The sequence below is a fragment of the Lissotriton vulgaris genome, chromosome 1_2 (assembly GCF_964263255.1).
Source record: "Lissotriton vulgaris chromosome 1_2, aLisVul1.2, whole genome shotgun sequence".
Taxonomy (NCBI): Eukaryota; Metazoa; Chordata; class Amphibia; order Caudata; family Salamandridae; genus Lissotriton; species Lissotriton vulgaris.
Window position 1 is genome coordinate 359,558,071 of NC_141686.1, and position 21,199 is coordinate 359,579,269.

A 21,199-nucleotide genomic window follows, 5' to 3' on the forward strand; every position below is an offset into this window, starting at 1 on the left:
GTTGTATGTGGTGAAGTTCTATATTAAGGGGTTTAGATCCTGGGGCACAAGCTGGACCACTTTACCTGGTTTCCTTTGCTGACACTTGTCCTGTTCCTGTACTGTGACTCATAGCTGAAGAAACATAAAAGCACATAGGGCAAAAAACAATACCCAAGTGAATGTGAGAATTTGGCCTCGCATATGCTGTCCACTACTCTAGTGGGCACCTTGCACCAGTTCAAAGGACCCTTATTGATGGTAGGTTTAAATCAACCTTTATAGAAAGCTATCCTAGTGGTAGCTGTGGAGAGCAGCCTTCGGGCTAAGTCTTGAAGGAATGTAAAGCAGCTTGTTTTACCAGTCTATAATCTTGTGAATGACCAAATGAAAGGAGAACCACACCATGTATATATATTTAAAATATATGTATTTATTCTAAACACATCCCTCTAGTCTCTTTATGAAGCTAGAGGCAAAAGTACATTCAGTAAACTTAAGTAGCACACAGTAAATTGGCACAATATAATTTGAGCCCTAGGGGCGTACCAAACCATATATTAAGAAAGTGGTATAAGAACCACGACTGCCATGGAGACCAGGCGTAGAGCCTGTAGAACTCTTGGGGAAACCAGGAACCACCAAAGGTAGTGACACAGGGGACCCACGGGGGACGTGTGCAGTGTATGAACACAGCAGCGAATCACCATTAACTTCTATGGGGAAAGTCGCCGTTGGAATTTTAGCGATAATGGACACTTAGAAGTGGACTTGGAGCAAACCCCTTTAGAACTAGTAGGTTCTAGAGTCAACTTCACAGGAGCACCGGAGTACTCGAGTTACCTCACCCAGGGAAGCCGGGTGCTTGGGTGTCTTTTCGTGTTGGGTTTCGTCATCAATTTCAATGGCGATCTGCTGCAAAGTGCTGCTGGCATCCAAGTGGAAAGTGTCCGGGTGGATCTAAGCCTGGATCGGAGATGTGAAGAACTTGAAAGCATAGGGGACAGAGTCTGGGTCACTTGCCAGTGACCAGAAAGTCGATGAGCGTACGCCGACCGATGTCGGGTACTTGGAGGTAAAGAAGGTGAAGCTTGCATCTTCAGCCACGAGGACCAGGAGGCATCAACAACAACAAGGTACTGGATTCGAGCTGTCCCATGAAGGATGTCGAGTGCTGCGGTGTCGATTTCCGGATTGGACCCAACAAGCCTTGGCAACAGCCACCCACGCAAAAAACAGAGTTCGGCTTTGGTGCAGACAAGCAAGGTGTGAGGGAGTCACCACTCGGTGGGGAGTCAGGGTATGTCTGGAGCAACCTGGGAAGCCCAAATGTAAGTAGAGTTACCATCATGGGGACCCACCAGTCAACGGACCAGGGATCGCAAATCGGCCTCGAGCAGAGATGCTAGAAGCGTGCTCACGGAACACTTGTGGAGTGTAGGCCCACAATCTTCGATGCAGATGGTACTCTGGGCTAGGACTACAGGTAGCCCAATGCAAACTTCGGGAAAGCTCGGGAAGTCGATGCACTAGCAAATGTCCACGGTGTCCAGGAGTTCCAGTCTTACGTCACTCGTGAGGGCTGCTGTTCTCAGCTTTACTAGGATCTCGTGTCGGCCTCCGAGAAGTCTGGAAGTCTATGTCCTGAGTCGCAAATACTTCGGAGTCCGGCAGGAGCTTCGGAAATGCAGACCGGCAAGATGGCTGTATGACGTTACAACGCGTTATTTTACAACGCAGACCGTTACATCGCAATTTTTACAACGCAGGATCCATTACAATGCATGCCTTTACAACGCATGTCATTACATAGCAGATGCTATTACAACGCATGCCATTACAACGTAAGTATAGGTAAGTATATCTTTTTTTTAAAAATGTAATTAAGTTAAAATAATTAATTTAATTTAATTAATTTAATTTACTTAATTTTAAAATTGTAATAAATTTAATTTAATAAATTTAATTCTATTAATGTAATTTAATGAATTTTAAAATTGTAATTAATTTAATTCAATTAATATAATTTAATTAATTTAATTTTATTAATTTTAAAATTGAAATTAATTTATATTAATACATTTAATTTAATTTAAACAAAGTAAAAATGTTAATTAATATAATTTAATTTAATTTAATTAATTTAATTTAATTAATTTTAAAATTGTAATTAATTTAATTTAACTAATTTATAACTCGAAAATAATATAATTTAATTAATTTAATTTAATTAATTTAATTAATTTAATTTAATTAAAGTCGTTTTTAAAAAAACCTGAACCCTAAAAATACCCCTGTACCCCAAAACCCAAACCCAGCCCTAAAACCTAAAAATACCCCTGTACCCCAAAACCCAAACCCAACCCTGAAACCTAAAAATACCCCTGTACCCCAAACCCCAAACCCAGCCTTAAAACCTAAAAATACCCCTGTACCCCAAAACCCAAACCCAGCCCTGAAACCTAAAAATACCCCTGTACCCCAAAACCCAAACCCAACCCTGAAACCTAAAAATACCCCTGTACCCCAAAAACCCAAACCCAGCCCTGAAACCTAAAAATACCCCTGTACCCCAAAACCCAAACCCAGCCCTGAAACCTAAAAATACCCAAACACCCCCAAACATATACCTCAGTACCCCAAAACATATACTCCTATACTCATACTTATTTTTAAAATTACTTAAATTAATATATTTAATTTATAATATAAAAAAACATAAATAAATATATTTATCTATAATTAATATTAATTAAATTAATTAAATAATATTAAATAAAATTTAAAAAAAATATATACTTACCTATACTTACGTTGTAATGGCATGCGTTGTACTATCATCTGATATGTAATGTCATGCGTTGTAAAGGCATGCGATGTAATGGATCCAGCGTTGTAAAAGTTGCGTTGTAATGGAAGTCCGTTGTAAAAGTTGCGATGTAACTGCAATACCAGACCGGCAAGATGCTTCCTTGGTGCCTGTTTGAACAAGGGAGTCACTCCTTGATCCCAAGGGAGATTCTTCCGTCTTCTAGTCGTGTAGAATGTCGAAATTCCAGGATATATGTATCAGAGTTTCATCCATGTGTAATTTAAAGTCCTGTTGCCAGGGGTCCCTTACTTATACTAAAGATATGGGTTGGACATACTCTGGGGACCCACCTATGGGAGGGTCTGGGAAGAGGGGTAATTACACCCCTTTCCCTTTGTCCAGTTTCGCACCAGAGCTGGGGCTGAGTGCCCCTGCAACCGGTTTGAACTGGGGTATGCACATGAACACAAAGTGTGCCCCCAGCACTGTCCGAAAAGCATTTTCTGAATGCACCCACCCTGCCTCAATACACTTAACCCTGTCTGGGAAGTGGTTACACCTCCCTGTGATAGAAAACATATTGTCAAGGCCTCCCCTGCCGAATTTTCGGCCAGCCGCAGGAGGTCAGACCTGTGTCTGTGGCTGCAGCATCCATTTTGTGATGCTGGGCTTCTTTTAAACTATTACCGATTAGGGGGTGGGGGGGGGGGGGTAGGATTCCAAAGTGTTTGACACCAAACACGACATGTTTCCAGGCAGCCATTCCAAAGTTAGCATTTACCGTGACGTTATAATGCACTTAAGAGTATATGGTCTGGCTGCATCACAGAACAGCCTCGGAGAATAGGCTCTGAAAGCTGCAGAGGGGTCCAGCTCATGCATTGGCACCCTCTCGCACACAACCAAGCACTCTGCCTGCAGGATTGATAAGGCCTGCCATATCAGTGACTGATAGGTTTATATGTGTCAGTGATTTAAGGTACATATCGGTAGCCTATATCTTAGTAAGGGGTGCATGCAGCACCTTACCCAGGCTGCAATAGCAGACCTGTGGTGCCATTTTGGAAGGCTTCCCAGGGTGGCATAATACATGCTTCAGCCCCTGGTAGGCCTCTGGGGTACCTATGCCCTTGGTACCTAAGGTACCATTTACTAGGGACTCACAAGGGTAACCCAGTAACCAATCTGGGGTGTACCTAAAGTACATGCAATCATTTTAGAGAGGAAGCATCTAGGCTGGGGTCCTGAATAGCATGGCCCCAGCCAGACTAAAGTCGAGAAACAGTGAAACTCCAGCTAAAAGTGGGGGTAACCATAGTAAGCAGATTCTGCTCTCCTACAGTGAATATTTTAGTCAGGATATGAAAGAGTCGATGTAATGTCTGGGGGTAGCCCTTGGGGCGCTCCTAGAGGCAAAGTATTCGCAAAGTCCGGAGGAATCCCTACAGGGCCTTCTGTCCCCAAAGTGTAAATAGTTCATATTAGAAAAAGTTTGTGATAGTGACTCCTTTGATGGTTGAAGTAGAGATGAGTCCAAGCGAATATCTGACAAGTGGTACCTGGACTCTTTCCCTTCGACCTTGACAGCTTTGGGAGTTGAAAAGACTACTTTTTATGGCCGTTCAAACATGCTTTCTTTCCACTGGTGATGAAAGTTGTGGATCAGGACTCGGTCCCCTGGCTGCGGTATGGTGTAGAGTAGGCCCATGGAGGTGCGCACCGCCTTCCTTTGGGTAACCTGTTTAGAGAGGAGTCTGCAAGTTTTGGTCGGTTCGGAGAGATAAACGATCTGAGGCGCATTGATTTTAGCTTTCCTGTATGACATTTGGAGCGTTTTTATACCTATTTTAAAACCGCCGTATTTTAACTTTGGGGGCTGTTAGATTAAGGGGAATTGAGAATACAGGCACTCTGACACTCCTTACACCTTCTCTTCCTCTTCTTTCAGCCCAGCCGCTTTTAAGCAACATCACTCGGCGGTGGGCGCCATCTTGAGTGAGGAAGGTGAGGTCAGCGCTCTAGTCGCGCCACCCTCCCTCCTTCCTATATAATGTGTCATCCACCCAGACGGCGCAGCGGGCTGGCGCAGCGGGCGCGCCGGTTGCGCGCCGAAGCCGCGCCTAAGCCAAGCCCGTCTGCGCCCGTCCGCGCCAGGATCGCGCCGGGCGCGGGCCATGCTGCCCTAAACCTCCCAGTTCTCAGGTATGACTCCAACGCGCTGCTTTCTATGCGCCCGACAATAGCTAGCCTCAATTGTAATGCTCACCCCCCCACAGACCGCCTCTGGGGCCCTTTTTCCTGCCGCTCATGCGGATGGTCATCCTTGAGACCCGCCATCCCTATTCCTCCCCTTCCTCCCCCTCCCCTTCATAAGTTGGTCTCCTTTAACTGCGGTCTCATTAATGCCAGATCTCTAGCTTGTCACGGACAAGACATCCATGACATAATTCTGTCACACAATCTTGACGCCTTATTCATTACTGAATCCTGGCTACACGATCCTTCTAACCCCGACCTGGCAACCGCCCTCCCTCCTGATTTTACCATCCTCAGGCGGGATAGGCCCAGCGGTCGGGGAGGTGGGTTGGCTATCATCGTTAAGAAACTCTTCAGGTGCCACACATTCGATTTGGCCTCTCTCAAGGACTGTGAGAGCATTGGCTTTGTGATCCACATTAACCCCTCCTCCTCCCTATCTGGAGGACTCGTCTATCGTCCCCCTGGGAACGCCACACCATTCTTGGACTCCCTCGACGAGACTTTGGGATCACTCATGACCCACTATCCCACTTTCACCCTTCTCGGGGATTTCAATCTTCATCTGGAATCCTGCACAGACCCCTACACCTTCAACTTCCTACACTCACTTGAGATCTTTGGCCTTTCCCAATCGGTCTCCCATCCTACTCACCGGGCCGGGCACACACTGGACGGCATTTGCACAAACCTGGCTTCCTTAGATGTCTCTCCCCCATTACCGCAAATATGGACAGACCACTGTTTTATTCCCTTCTCCATTAAGACTAAACCCCCTTTGTTACCGCACATCAAATACCCTCCCACCCCCTTTCCCATCAATTGGAAGAAAGTAGCCGAGCGCATCAAGCTGAACCCCCAGCTCTCTGTCCCCCCCCCTCCTATCGTGGGAGAGGCATCACAAGACTCCATAAACTTTCATTTGTGGATTGACGGAGTGGTCTCCGCCAACTCCAACCCCACCAACCAAAAATCAGGTCAAGGCAAAAGGAAGCCCAATGCTCCCTGGTACACTCAGGCCCTCACCGATTGTCACCTAAAGTGTAGGGTCCTGGAAAGAGAGTGGAGGAAAACTTACGATCCCACATCCAGATCCATATACATCCTTCAGAGGAAACAATACCTCTCTAACATAAAAAAAGCAAAAAAGGTATACTTCACTTCAGCTATAGACGCAGCCAAACAGAAACAGCAAACTATCTTTAATATAGTAAAGTCCTTTACCCACCCAAAGGCACTGGCACTCGAAATCCCCCCATCACAAACCCTCTGCGACCAAATAGCAGACTTCTTCATTGAAAAAATCAATAACATTCATAAGGATTTCCCCCCGCCACCAACTCTCACACAAGATACCCACACAACTATCCCCTCTTTGAATAACTTTACAGCAGTCTCCCTGGCACAAACACAAAAGGCCATTTTGACCTGTAGATCAGGAGCCCCTACGGATTCCTGTCCCCCGATTATTCTACACCATCTTATCGAGGTCGTCAACCCGTCAATCAATGCCATTGTTAATGAATCCCTTAACTCCGGCATTGTCCCCGCTGAATGGAAGAAGGCCATAGTTAAGCCCCTCATGAAGAAACAAAATAAATCCCCAACTGATTTATCCAACATGCGCCCAATCTCCCTTCTCCCAGCATTAGGCAAAATCACCGAGCAGTTAGTTCACGAGGAACTAAAAATCTTCGTGGAAAATAAACGCATCTTGCACCCACAGCAATCCGGCTTTCGCCCGGGCCACTCCACAGAAACTGCACTGATCGAATTATCGGACACCATTAAGTTCTTGCAGGATGAGGGCAGACAGGCTGTTCTCATCCTGCTCGACTTAACCGCGGCCTTCGACACCATCTCACATGCCATTCTCATCAACAGAATGCGTGAGATTGGTGTCGCGGGTTTCGCCCTGGCCTGGATAACATCATTCCTATCCAATCGATCGCAAACTGTCTCCTTAGGCCCCTTTCTTTCTGGCGAAAGACCCACCATCTCAGGTGTGCCCCAGGGATCCATACTGAGCCCTCTCTTTTTTAATATATATATGGCTCCCCTTCTCACGTTGATTGAATCCCACGGGATCCTCGTGACTTCTTATGCTGACGACACCCAGCTTGTCGTCACCTTTGACAAAAGACACCCTGACGCTGCCCTTAGATTTCAAAACTGCCTTTCCCAAGTTTTTTCCTGGCTTAACCTGAATCATCTTAAATGTAACAGTGCCAAAACCGAAATAATACCCCTAGGCAAAGGCATCCTCTTTTCCCCTAAAGACTGGTGGCCTCATAACTCCGAAGCACCCCCGAGCGCGGTCTCCTCAGCCCGCAATCTTGGAGTCCAATTTGACTCGTCCCTCAGCTTTGACGAGCATGTGCGCATTACTGCGGGGTGCTGTTTTAGCCTGATCAGGCAGCTAAAGAAATTTTTTGACTTTCTGCCCATCTCAGCCAGGAAATCAGTCGCGGTGGCTCTTATTCTCTCCCGGCTGGATTATTGTAATGGCCTCCTAGCAGGCATAAAGAGATCTTCCCTTAAGAAATTGCAAAGTGTTCAACACGCAGCAGCCAGGCTTGTTTTGAAACTCCCCCGCAGGTCCTCGGCCTCTGCAGCCCTTAACACTCTCCATTGGCTGCCCCTCCATAAGAGAATTCTATTTAAGCTTCTTGTCACGGTCTTCAAAGCCACCAGGAATACTGGCCCATCTTACCTGACTAAGCGCTTTTCGCGTTACATTCCAACTCGTTGCCTGAGGTCGTCAGGAGCTAATTTAGTTACTGTACCCCGAATAAAACTAAAAACTAAAGGTGGAAGGACCTTTTCATTTCTGGCTTCCAAGGCATGGAATTGTCTCCCCCCCCAACCTTAGGCATGCCCCCTCAGAAAGCCTTTTTAGGAAACTTCTGAAGACCTGGATTTTCTCTCAGTCTGACTCATCGGTCCTCGCAGCTATCGGATCCTCGCTCTCCATTGCTGGTTCTCTGTGTGCTCAGCGCCAAGATGCTCCTTCCGGAGCGATAGTCGCGCTATACAAATTTTAATAAATATCAAAATATCAAATAAAGATACATTTAATTACCTAAGGCCTGGGAGCTGGACTCTGCGCTTAGTTTGGCTCTGCTCTAAGGTATTGGCTTCAGAATTGATCTACCAGTGACTAGCTGAAAGGGGGGCGGTTAGATGGTGGTCTCTGCTTGGCCTGACACTTAAATGACACTGGACATGATGTACACCAAGGGTCTCATTTAGATTTTGGTGGACAGGTTACTCCATCACAAGCATGACGAGTGTCCCGCCCGCCACATTAGTAGTGCATTTAATCCAGTGACAATTGTAGTAAGATGGACTGGGATATCTGTCACATTTGTGATACAATAACCAGTCTGCTAAAATCCAAATCAATCTTCAAGTCTGCAACCAATGTTGTAGCAGAGAGAACCAGTGTTGGACTTTTTGCAGGGTCATACCTGAACTTTTTGCCTTCCTCCTGTATTTTGTCTGACCTGTTTTTGTTGGTTTTATGACTCTGGGCACTTTACCACTGCTGATCAGTGCTAAAACGCATATGCTCTCCCTATTATAAATTGATGTATGGATTAGTTACTCCATGATTGGCTTACTTGGTTTACTTGTCAGACCCTGGTACAGTGCACTGCGTGGGCCCAGGCTTGTAAGTCAATTGCTGCTGGTGGGCTTGCAGCACTGGTTGTGCCACCCACAGAAGCAGCCTGTTAAGTGTGTCTTGGGCCTGCCATTGCAGAACCTGTGTGCAGTCTGGTACTGCCAGGTTGACTGGCAAGTGCACCCACTTGCCAGCCCTTACACCTTCTCTTTTCTGCATATTAGTCACCCTTATGGTAGGTCTTAAGCCAGGGTGGATTGTAGGTAAAAGGTAGGACATGCCCTGATATGTGTGGCATGTCCTATTAGTGAATTACAGCCGTTTTCGTTTTTCACTATTGCGAGGCTACCTGTTCCCCATAGGCCAGAATGGGCAGTTTGATTATAACATTTTGTAATCCTAACTGACTCAGGGAACTAGGTAGAAATTTGAGTTTAGTATGCCTGAACTCAGAATGATAAAATACACCTTTTAGTGAAGTTGGTTTTAACATTCTGTATTTGAAAATACCTATTTTAGAAAGTAGGTATTTTCTTGCCTAACTATCCAAGCCTGCCTCTGCTAGGTTGTGTATTCCTTGTCTGGAGCTTGAGTGACAGGGGCTGGAGGATTCCAGGAGACAGGGTGAGTCAGCACAGGGCTGAATAGACCCATCTGCATGTAGAGTGAGGGAAGGGAGAACCTGGGGCCTGAATAGGGCTGTGCCTGTCTTCCACAATGCTGGCTCCACCTCCTGTGGTGCGTCTGATGTACGTGGCCCACAATGTCAAAGGAAAGAAGTCTTGTCAACAAAGTGCTTCAGGGCTGACCAGAACTGGTTTGGACTAGGTACAGATACTCTCTGCCTTCAGAGAACAAAGAGAATAGGTGTATAAAAGAGGGGTCTCAGAGTACAGAAATGTAGATCACTTTTGGGAAACAAGAAGAACCTTTGCTGAGGAGAGGAACCAGAGAGAAACTGAAGTAGAAGACTATCCCTACGCTGAGTGCTGTTTGGGGGATTGGTATGCAGTGGTTGCCTGACTGCCAAATAAAGTAGAAAGGAACTTTGTGCTACTTTCTTCAACTTGTAAAGGATCTCCAAGGGCTTGGAAATTGAGCTTGCCTCCTGCTAAAGTCTCTGGGATAACAGACTTCACCATCCAGCTCCCCTGAGTTCCCTTGTTGGGAATTTGAAGTGCCTGCTGTTGTGCTGGGCCTTCTGAGAGACTGCGTGTTGCAGGGAGCTGGAAGCGCAACTCGTGGAAAAGAAGCGTGATGCCGCCACAGACGCTGTCTCCGCATCACTGAAGCAGGGTGCCGCTGCTGTCGCATCACATCACCGAAGCGCCTCGCATCACAGGAGAAGCGTGTCCCCGCGCTGTCGTCACATCCCTGAAGAAGGGTGCCGCGTCTGCCATTGCCTTATTGCATCACCGAAGTGCCTCGCATCAACGGAGAAGAGTGTCGCCGTTGCAACAGACTCCGTCTCATCACCAGAGAAGCGTGTCGCAGGGCCTGTCGCAGCTCAGATGATTCACTGAGTTGCCGCACGGCTGTCGGGCATGCACACATCGCCTCACTGTTGTTGCATCAAGAAGAAGACGCATTTTGTTTCATTGCATCGGATCCTCATCGCATCATGGCTCATGGCATTGCGGGTCGCATCGCCACAAAAGCTCAGTGAGAATCCGACGCATCACCTCCCCACGCAGATAAGAACCAACGCATCACCGTCCCCTACGCAGCAGTAGGGAACCGACACATCACTGTTCTTGTGTGTAAGGAAACCGACGCATCACCTTCCCTGCCACTCTTTTGTGTATAGCATTACGCATCCAAAGGTACATTGAACATTACGTAAAGTGTTGCATTTACCATCTAAAGAGAACTAAGCTATTTCTACCATTCTAAAATACGGTATTGTGGATTTTTGTCATTTTTGGTCTTGTGTTAAGTCTATATAAATATACTTATTTTTGATATACATCCTGTGTGGTGTCCATCTGTAGCGTTGTCATTGTACTACTGTATGTGTTCACAAATGCTTTACACACTACCTCTGAGATAAGTCTGCCTGCTCGTGCCAAACTACCAAGGAGGTGAGCAGGGGTTATTTTGGGAGTGTCTAGACGCAAGGGTCCCTATTTGATCAAAGGTACCTACCTGCGCCAACTAGAGACCCCCAAATCTAACAACCAGCATTACAGGATGGGGGCCTAGAAGCAGCTGTAGTCCCAGAGGCACTGGAAAGGGAATCTGAGTTTGAGAGAGTGGACTGATAACAAATGAACCTTGGATCTGTTGTGGCTACGCCCTTAGGATTCAAAGTACGAGAGCGCCCTTGGCATAAATCATATGATGCTGCAGCGTGAATGCAATACATGAGAGCTATTAAATGCTACAAGAAACTGATTGAAAGAGCCCATGTCGAATTATTTGCAGACAAATCAAAAACAGCTGTAAGCCTTCTAAGGAAATCTTCTCTATTGTGAACAACCTGATTAAACCCACCTCCAGTCCTGGATTAGCGGAAGCTTCTAACAGCCACTGCAACAAGCTTGGTCAATGATCTTTATCTTTACTTTAACAGGAGTGAGAAAACAGTCAAACCTGTCTCTCTTGAAACAGAGACCTACTACTCCCAATTGGCTACCTTGGACCAATTGGCTCTACTTGACGCAGATTCTATTTCCACCCTAATGCGTGAAGTGAAATCTGGATCTCCGGATGACCCATTTAAACCTGATAATATTTTTTAATTTCAGTCGAGCGTCACACCCATATTTCTAGAATTAGCCAAACTCTTGCTGAGCACTGAATAAGTAACAATATCATGGAAACATGCCAAGGTTATCGCTTTTCTAAAAAAGTCTTCGCTAGATGCCACTCAGCCAGAAAACTATCGACCCATTTTTGTTCTGTTGTTTCTGTCCAAGGTTGTGGAGAAACATGTAAACAATCTTTTAACCAAAATTTTTTAACATAATCAAATATTAGATTGTTCGCAAAATGGATTTAGATCACACAGCTCCGAAATTGCTCTTTTAACAGTTATTGAATCCCTTTGCAGTACGGCAGATGCTGGTAAATCCCAGGCTCTGTACCTCCTGGATTTAAGTGCGACCTTCGACACTGTCTCACATGTAATGATATTAACTTCTCTCACTGACCTGGGGGTACAGGGCAAAGGTCTGGCCTGGTTTACCCCCTTATTAAAGGAGTGGACCCTTTCAATTTATGCCCCACACCCCTCCCTTTGCCTCATCCCAAAGAGGACGGGCTCCTGGCATCCCTCTGGGTTCGGAGCTCAGTCCTGCCCTTTTTAATATTTCCGTCAGACCTCTAGCGGAGGTAGTGAAATCTTTTGGAATATCTCACTAGTGTTGTATGTTCAGCTAATTATTTCCCTATCAGCAGTCGACAGGCTTTGGTGCCAAATCAAAAAACTTTGTGTTAGAAATGGGATTTCTGGCTATCTCAGACTTGCTCCAAAGCGAGGCAGAAACCACCACTCTAGTCAGGATAAAGGAGTTACACTTGTAAAATAACCCCTGCTCACCCCCTTGGTAGCTTGGCATGAGCAGTGATGCTTATCTTAGAGGCAGTGTGTAAAGCTTTTGCACATAACCAACAGTAAAACAGTGTACCCACTACAGAAGGACACCACACCAGTTTAGAAAAATATCAAATTTTTATATACTTAAGACTAGACGAAATACGATAAGAATCCACAATACTATTCTTCAAAATTGTCACTTATCCAAATCTGCCTTAAAAAAAGTCCATCCGGGGCTATCACGATGTCGTGAACAATAAATCCAAAAACAGTTCTGGCTGACAGCGGGGTCGCAGGCCAACTACGGTGTCGGTAAGACCCGCAAACAGTACCTTTCAGAGATGCAAGGTGATGGGGGCCTTGAAGTCACTCGTGTTGCAGGTCGAACACCTTTCTGATGGGATCCGGAGCGCTGGCGCCATCCCAACCGCTGCTCACCAATGTGAGAAGTTGGCCTGATATGCAGTGCTCACTATTCTAGTGATCACTATGTATCAGTCCAAACAACCCTTATTGATGATTGGTTGTAAGTCAACCTTAGACCAGCTATCCTAGTAGCATGGACAAGAGCAGTCTTTAGGCTAAACTCTAGAGGGTGTGTTAAGCCAGCTGTTATACCATCACATATACCCCTTGAACACCAAGTGAAAGGACACCACACAAGTTGTTATGAAAATAAAAGGATGTTTATTATAACACAACAGCCCTGGACTCTTTATGAGGACAGGGTGCTAAGCACAATACAAAGCTCTTAAAGAAATACTGAAAGTTGCACAATTTACACCAATGCCCGAGGGGCACGAAAAACCATATACTCTACAAGTGGAATGCGAAATTACTAGCATGTAAGTACTACTCTCATAGACTTTAGAAACGCTGGACCTACAATGCTGAACCCTTAGATTAGAAGCAGGCGGCCTAGGGACGTCGTGTGCAGAGAGGAAACTCTCACGCGTAATGCGGGACAAAGTCTATGGTTGCTAGAAATTACAAAGTTAGTGTTCTCGGGCGAACTCGACTAGGTAGGTCAAAAACGAAAGTGGATCTAGACACTTAGAGAGTTGGACTACGCTGGAGCACCGTGGTACTCGGTTTACTAGCCCAGGGGCTGCGGCTGCATAGGGTTCAAGTGTCGTCGGGAATCCTCGTTGACGAACCAGGAGCCTGAAGTGGAAGTTGCTGGCAGGCGACCAGTGAAGATGTTCCGGGCCGATCCAAGGACTGGATCAGCTGAAGAGAGTACCTGTAAGCAGAGGGGACCAAGTTCTGAATCACTAGCCAGTGATTAGATGGGCACCAGGATGGCACCGGATGGAGTCACCTCGACCAGGTGAGTGGGCGACGCTGGGCTCTGCAGTCTCTCGGACCAGGAGGCGTTGTCGGCGACCAGGATGGAGGTGCCAGCTGTCCCACGAAGGTATCTGCTGTCGGCGATGCTGGACCCAGGATTGGGGCAACAACTCTTGGCAAATGCAAGCCCACGCGGTGGACTCAAAATGGCATCTGGAGTGGACCAGGAGGGTCCGGGGTGCTCCTCTGTTGGAGGGAAGCAAGGGCCAGCCTGAGCAACCAGACCAGCGATGGAGATGTCGTTGTTCGTCGTCAAGAGGGCTACAAGCCAGCAGGCAAGTGGCCGGACAACGCGGTGAGCAGAAAAGAGCAGAAGGGCCCCACGCAGATCTCGTGAATGCTGGGGGGCTGGACTTCGGTGCTGGAGCTGCTCAGGGTTAGGGCTTCTCAAACCCCAAAGCACTCACTCGAGGATCCCTCGGCGGTCGTGCTGGATAAGCGTAGTGCAGTTCTGAAGATGGCCGGTCCCTCGAGGTCTCGTCACACCCACGAATCTCAGCTGGGCTGATGATGCAGGTAGAGGCCAGAGGTACCAGGGAAGCCGGGTCTCGTCGTGCTGGTCGGTCTGATTCCGGAGGAAGGACGTGCAGCAAACCGCAGGTTACTTAGTTGGTGCCCGCAGATGCAGGGTGACTACTCCTTAGTCACAAGGGAGAAATCTTAGGAAGAAGTCTTGAGTTCCTTTCGTAGAAAGTAGTTTCAGGATTCAAAGATGATCTAATTTGGAAGGGTCCCCGCTCCCACCTTTATACTAAAGAAAGGGGCTGGTACGGGACTAGGTCCTGCCCATGGGTGGGACCAGGAAGGGGGGTGGTTACACCCCTCTCCCATGCCGGACTTTCCCCAGCTCAGGGGCTGGTGTGCCCCTGGAACTGGTTCTAGCCGGCCTATGCATAGTGAGCACCGGGGTGCCACTTGCAGTCACCTTCCTATTCAGCCCTGCCTATCCAGGATACACAAAACCCTGTTTGGGATGGTGCTAGCACCGCCCCTGACAGGAAACCCTTTGTCCAAGCTCTCCTCGCTGGAAGGACTCCCAGCAGCAGGAGGTCAGACTTGTGTCTGTGGTGGCAGCATCCATTTTGTGATCCTGAGGCTCGAGTTAACTTTAACCGGGGTTCACAGTTACATACATGTCGTGTCCCTCTAGAAGGGTGGAATGCTAACCCCGTCGCCAGAATTGGCGAGGGGTTAGTATTCCAATTCGTATGACACCTTACTCCACATGTTTTGATAAAGCGATACCAGAGTTGGCATATAACCGCGAGGATTATAATGCACTTAAGAGTATATGGTATGCGTTATCATGGAACAGCTATTAGGACTTGGTTCCGCAAGCTGCAAACGGGCTCAGCTCATGCCAGAGCACCATCTCACATGATTCCAAGCCCTCTGCCTTCAGGATTGTCAAGGCCTGCCATAGGAGTGACTGATAGGAGTCTCTGTGTCCATTTTAGGGTTAGATATAGGCATACTATATCTAAAGCAAAGGGTGATTACACCACCTTGCCCCAGCTGTCGTGCAGCCAGTTGTGTCAGATTTAGATGGCCAGCCAGGGGTGGCATAATACATGCTGCAGCCCCTGGTAGGCCCTGGGTACACCTATGCCCTGAGTTACAGGGTCTGATAAGGTGGCCCAGTACCAATTGGTAAATGCACCTAAGGTACACGTGTCAATTTAGTGAGAGAACAGCTAGGCTGTGGGTCTGATTAGCAGGCCCACAGCCAGGGAAGTCGTAAACCAGTGAAGCAAAAAGCAAACATCTGGGGTCATCATGGGATTGCAGACCCTACTCTCCTACAGGCTCTACCTCAAGCCCTTGGAGAGTCTCACCAATTTGGTTGCAGAAAGTCCAGTCCAGGCCTTTCACTGCCCAAAACAGAAGCAGCCACTTCAGGTCAGCCCAGCAAAGCCCGCAGCAAAGCGATCGGTCCTTTCAGCAGTTTCTCTGGCTCTCCTTCTGTGCAGTCTTCTTGATCTTGTTGAGTTCTGAACCCAGCATTTGTACTCAAAAATCTTTTGATCTTCCAGGCAGAGGGTGTTTGTGTCCGGCCAGAACCAGTTGGGCCTTCTCTGGCGTGAATTCCTGGCAGGAGATGGAGACGGCTTTGTCAGAGGCAGACCAGGCCCTTTGAGGTGCAAGACTATCAGGAGCCACCCTGCTCCCTAGCCATCTGTCGTCCAAAAACCAGGCAGGCAATCCACATTCCAGCAGAGGCAAGCCGGATGACCGAGTAAAATAATACCCACTTTCTAAAAGTGGCCTTGATGAACTCAGAATGAAAAGGGCACCCTCGCTAAAGGCTGCATCTTTAGACGCTGAGTCCAGGCCTACCAAACTTCCTTCACCTATACCTTTCTCGCGCTACGTACGTGGGTGACACAATCCGAGCTGCAGCCCACGAGTATCGGTGGACTCACAAGCCCCGGTACACGCAGTGCTCGTTACTGGGGACTGACAAGCAAGTCACACATTCAATCATAACACAATTTACCACAGGAGCTCCAGCATTTTCCCACTGATCAGCAGTGCGAAAAGCGTGCAGAAATGTTATACCACCAAAAACGGAGTCAAAACTGGGAGGGCAGAAAGCAAAACCTCGGGGGAACACGCCAAAAGATGCCAAGTCTAACACACGTCCCCTCCAGCTGAATGTAGGGGGAACTACCCACACTCCTGGGAGTTTTCCTCACTAAGGCGGAAGAATCGGAACAGGCCATCTGCGTTGGCGTGTTCTGTCCCAGGACGGTGTTCCACCGTGAAGTTCATTCCCTGTAGGGAGATGGACTCCCTCAGCAGTTTTGGATTCTCCCCCCTCATCTGCATTAATCATCTGAGGGGCTGTGGTCGGGCTGAACTTGGAAGTGAGTACCAAACAGGTAGGCCCTCAGCTTCTTCAGTGCCGAGACCACTGTGAAAGCATCCCTTTCTATGGCACTGCACCTTTGCTCCCTTGGGAGTAGTCTTCTTTTACGGAAGACTTCTGGCTGGTCTAGGCCCTCTTCGTTCAGTTGTGAGAGCACTGCTCCCACTCCATGCTCTGATGTGTCGGTCTGCACAACAATTTCTTTGGAGAAGTCGGGGGCCTTGAGCACGGGGGCCGTGCACATGGCAGCCTTCAGGGTATCAAATGCTTTCTGGCAGGACTCAGTCCAGATCACCTTTTTCGGCTGCTTCATGGAAGTCAGCTCAGTTATATCCCTATACCATATCCCTTAACAATACTCCGGTTGTATCTGGTGAGTACTAAGAAGGCCCTCACCTCGGTCTGGGTCTTGGGGGGCTCCCAAGCCAGAATGGTGTTGATCTTGGTCTGTAGGGGTGCCACCTGGCGCTCCCTACCTGGTGTCCCAAGTACACCACTGACCCTTTCCCGATTTGGCACTTACTGGCCTTAATCGTGAGGCCTGAAATAAGAGACAGTGCACACCGATACCCAGCCCAGTAAAGGTCTGAAACAGACCCAAATAAAGGAGCGTGTACCCGCATGTTTGCGTCCTCTGTTTGTTCCACATAAGTGTCTACCTGTGCACTTCCTCCGTTTGTATGCCCCGGGCGAGCTGCTCTAATTGCGCTTGTGATCCTTGTACTGCCAACCATGGCATTTGACTATCAGATCATTACCTGATGTCTGCTGTGTGCATCGAGTCATTCCCCTGCTTTAGCTGTCAATGAACCCTGCTGAGCGAGTACACAGACATAAGGGAGTATGGAAGATGATGAACAGGGAGTATGGTAAAGCTAAATGTAAGAAATGTGCAGGGGTGTAAATGCTGCACTCACCCTCAAGCAACGGATATCTTGTCCCACTCTGCCAATGCTCCATCCACCGACAGAGAAGCATGCTGGCACCAAATGCAAAACATTGTCAGAAACCATGATAAGGTAGAAAAAGACAAAAAGCAGACATGTATTGGCAGCAGAGATATCGCAGGTATATTGCTGTCTGTGATGGAATCTCTATAATAAATGCTGTAATCGTCCAACATATGCTTGATTAATCCCTAGGAATGTGGCAAAGATAACTTACAAACAGAAAAGTAAAGACAGGAGTTGGAACTTCAGCTGCTCCAGTTTGAACTGGAAAGTACTGTCAAGAAGAGTGTGAATGGAGCTACATTTGTTATATACTTCCTGAAGCGTTACCATTATTATATACTTCCTAGAGTGTTAATGTAGCGGGGAGAACATGCAGACAGAAGGGGTGGCCCCAAATGTGGACTGGTGGGTCACTGACATGACTGCCCCTCCCTCTTTTCATTCACATCAGAATGATTGGAGTTCGGACTCCCAGTCCCTATGGAAAGAAAACATCGACGAAGAACAGGAGGGTTCCTTTAATTGGGCGTATGTCGAGGATGAAGTCACGCCCCAGAATGACGTTTACTCCGCGGGATTGGTCAAAATGGAGGAAGCAAGAAGACCGGCGTGTGATGACACCGGGAGAGCGCATTTGGACTGGAGTCGAGTTCCAGGAGAGTCGGGAGAAGAATCATATCGGGAAAAGGAGACGGGAGAAGGACGAGACGAGGGTCGACAAGAGGAGGTTCCAGAGCCAGGAGGCCACCGTCACTGTGATTCGCCCAGCCACACTCACAGCGGAGTGTGGCTTAACCAGGAATGGCAGAGCGTATCGGGCTGGCTGGGGAGGAGGGGAGGCGCCCTTCAGTAGTAAAAAGAGCGCGTTGCAGAGTACTGCCTGTACTTCAGGCATTGTAAATACTCTGTGTGCTCCCCTCCCTTTTCTATCCCTGAATCCTTACACATCCTCTCCTCACAGTACCCTCACCCCGTGTAAATACTTGTAACATACACAGTTCACGGTGCCCCAACACACCTGGTTTACCCATGGGAACAGCATAAGAAGGACAATACCTAACTGGTCCTCATTTCTTCCCCACGCATGTCCTACGGTGGTGCAACCGAGGAGGAGTGGATAGCAGAGGACCCAAAGAACGAAAATAGAAGACCCCAAACGAGTGCAGGAGGAGTCAACCCAACGATATTGGCCAGAGAAAGACTCTCGCAACGAAAAAAGAAAACTTTCATAAAAATAAAACCCTACTTACCAAGGTCTGGTCTCCGTGCCCTTCCTTCACCCCCTTCACCCCCGCAACAGTTACCTTTATTATATACTTCCTGAAGCGTTGCCTTTATTATATACTTCATGAAGGGTTTTCTTTGTCATTTAGTTTTTGAAAGGGTTACTGTTGTTCTACACTTCTTGAAACTGAAGTGACAGCAGCACATCCTGATCCATCGCTTTTTCCACAATCCCTTCTTGTTTAAATGAAATCTTAGCCATGTGCTTCTTCCTAAAGCTGTACCTCTAGCATGAGGGCGCTCAGTGAGTGCTCTTTCTGTACTAAGTTACCCTGTGAACACCGGAAAATCACCTACTTTTCTGAATTAGGTAAGAGTGACATGTTCAATGGAAGATTTAGGTAAATATCTGTGTATGGTGAATAAGCCCTTGGTAACTTTTAAAAATGGTAAAGAATAGATGTCTTTTACAACTTGTTAAATATTGTGTGTTCTCAGTCTCTTACATTTCCATTTAGTGATTTTAAATCTCTTTACATCCCATAGGAAACCAGCTTTGAATGCACAAATGATCGTGAATAACAACAGTAATCTAAAAAAAAGCGGTTAGAAAAAATTAGCTCCAATATTCGGGAAAAGATCTTCACAGTCAGAGACTGAGGAACCTGAACATAAACTGATAGATCCTGGAAGAAGCAGTCAAGAGCATATCAGTGGATGCAAGAGTCTGAGCTGTGCACCTCCATGCAACAGGACTAAGAAATGACCTCTAGAAAATTAAGGCAACAACACTACAAACTACCTCCTGAGTAAACAGGCCTCCACCACCAGCTTTGATCATGTGTTCGGTATGAGGGGGATACAGTATTGCTCTGCTTCCTGTAATGATGGCAGACCACCATTCAGTGCGCTAGGTGTATTGTAAACTCTTTCAGGCCAAACCACAGGAACAAGAGAAAAGCACAATGGAGTGGAGCCAGACAACTGAAGGGTAAAGGAAAGAGAGAGTCTCTGATCTACAACAGACTGTTCCAATTGCATCGACCTGAAGGAAGACTAATCTTAACTTGTAAACATGCAAAACCATTCCGCAATCTAAAAACATAACCACCTACAAAGAAGCTTTACTTGCCGCATTATAATATATGTAGTTGGTGAGTTTTGTATTTCATTGTGAAATCTGAAATCAAGCATCCAAAGTACCACACTCATACATGAAATGTGAGAATAACACAAGTGCTTTATCAACCATGTTAGCTCCTCAGGAAACGCAGTCATGGGATGCAGACAAATGTAAACCCGACCCAGAGAAACGAACCAAGAAAGAAGAATCATACACAAGCAGCAAGAGCTTTAGTATGTCATCGCTACTAAAGAACCATCAGCAAACACACACAGGAGAAGCAACGTGCAATTGCAATGAATGTGTGAAGAACTTTAGTCAGTTATCACAACTCCAAAGACATCAGCGAACACACACAGGAGAAAAATCTCACCATTGCAATAAATGTGTGAAGAGCTTCAGTCAGTTATCACAACTCCAAAGACATCAGCGAACACACATAGGAGAAAAATCGCACCATTGCAATGAATGTGTGAAGAGCTTCAGTCAGTTATCACAACTCCAAAGACATCAGCGAACACACACAGGGGAAAAACCGTACCACTGCAATGAATGTGGAAGTAGTTTTAGTGATTCCTCAAATCTCAGGATTCATCAGCGAACACACACAGGGGAAAAGCCATTCCAGTGCAGTGAATGTGTGAAGAGCTTCAGTCGGTTATCACATCTCCAAACACATCAGCGAATACATACTGGGGAAAAACCATACCATTGCTCTGAATGTGTGAAGAGCTTCAGTCGGTTATCACAATTCCAAAGACATCAGCGAGCACACACTAGGGAAAAAGCATACCATTGCAATGAATGTGGAAGTAGTTTTAGTGATTCCTCAAATCTCAGGATTCATCAGCGAACACACACAGGGGAAAAGCCATTCCAGTGCAGTGAATGTGTGAAGAGCTTCAGCAGGTTATCACATCTCCAATCACATCAGCTAACACATACTGGGGAAAAACCATTCCAGTGCAGTGAATGTGTGAAGAGCTTCAGATGGTTATTAGACCTACAAAAACATAATCGAACACACACTGGGGAAAAACCATACAAGTGCAGTGAATGTGTGAAGAAATTCAGTCAGATATCAACCCTCCGGAGCCACCAGCGAACACACACAGGGGAAAAACCATACAAGTGCAGTGAATGTGGAAGTAGTTTTAGTGATTCCTCAACTCTCAGGAATCATCAGCGAAGACACACAGGGGAAAAACCATTCCAGTGCAGTGAATGTGTGAAGAGCTTCAGTCAGTTATCACAACTCCAAACACATCAGCGAACACACACTGGGGAAAAGCCATTCAAGTGCAGTGAATGTGCAAAGTGCTTTAATTGGTTATCACAGCTACAATGTCATCAGCGAACACACACAGTTTAAAAGCCATTTAAGTGCAGTGAAAGTGTGAAGAGATTTAGTTGATTAGAAAATCTACAAAGACATCAGCAAACACAATTGGGAAAACACATATAATTGCA

At 46.8% G+C, this 21,199-nt stretch overlaps 1 pseudogene across 1 annotated transcript in view; it reads left to right on the forward strand.

The window, feature by feature from the left end:
- Positions 1–19,163: 19,163 nt before the first annotated feature.
- The window catches only part of LOC147736846 (uncharacterized), a 59,415-nt pseudogene continuing 57,379 nt past the window's right edge, over positions 19,164–21,199 (forward strand). The window contains exon 1 of the transcript XR_015307585.1: positions 19,164–21,168. The product of XR_015307585.1 is annotated as an uncharacterized LOC147736846 (transcript). The remainder of the gene's footprint in view (positions 21,169–21,199) is intronic.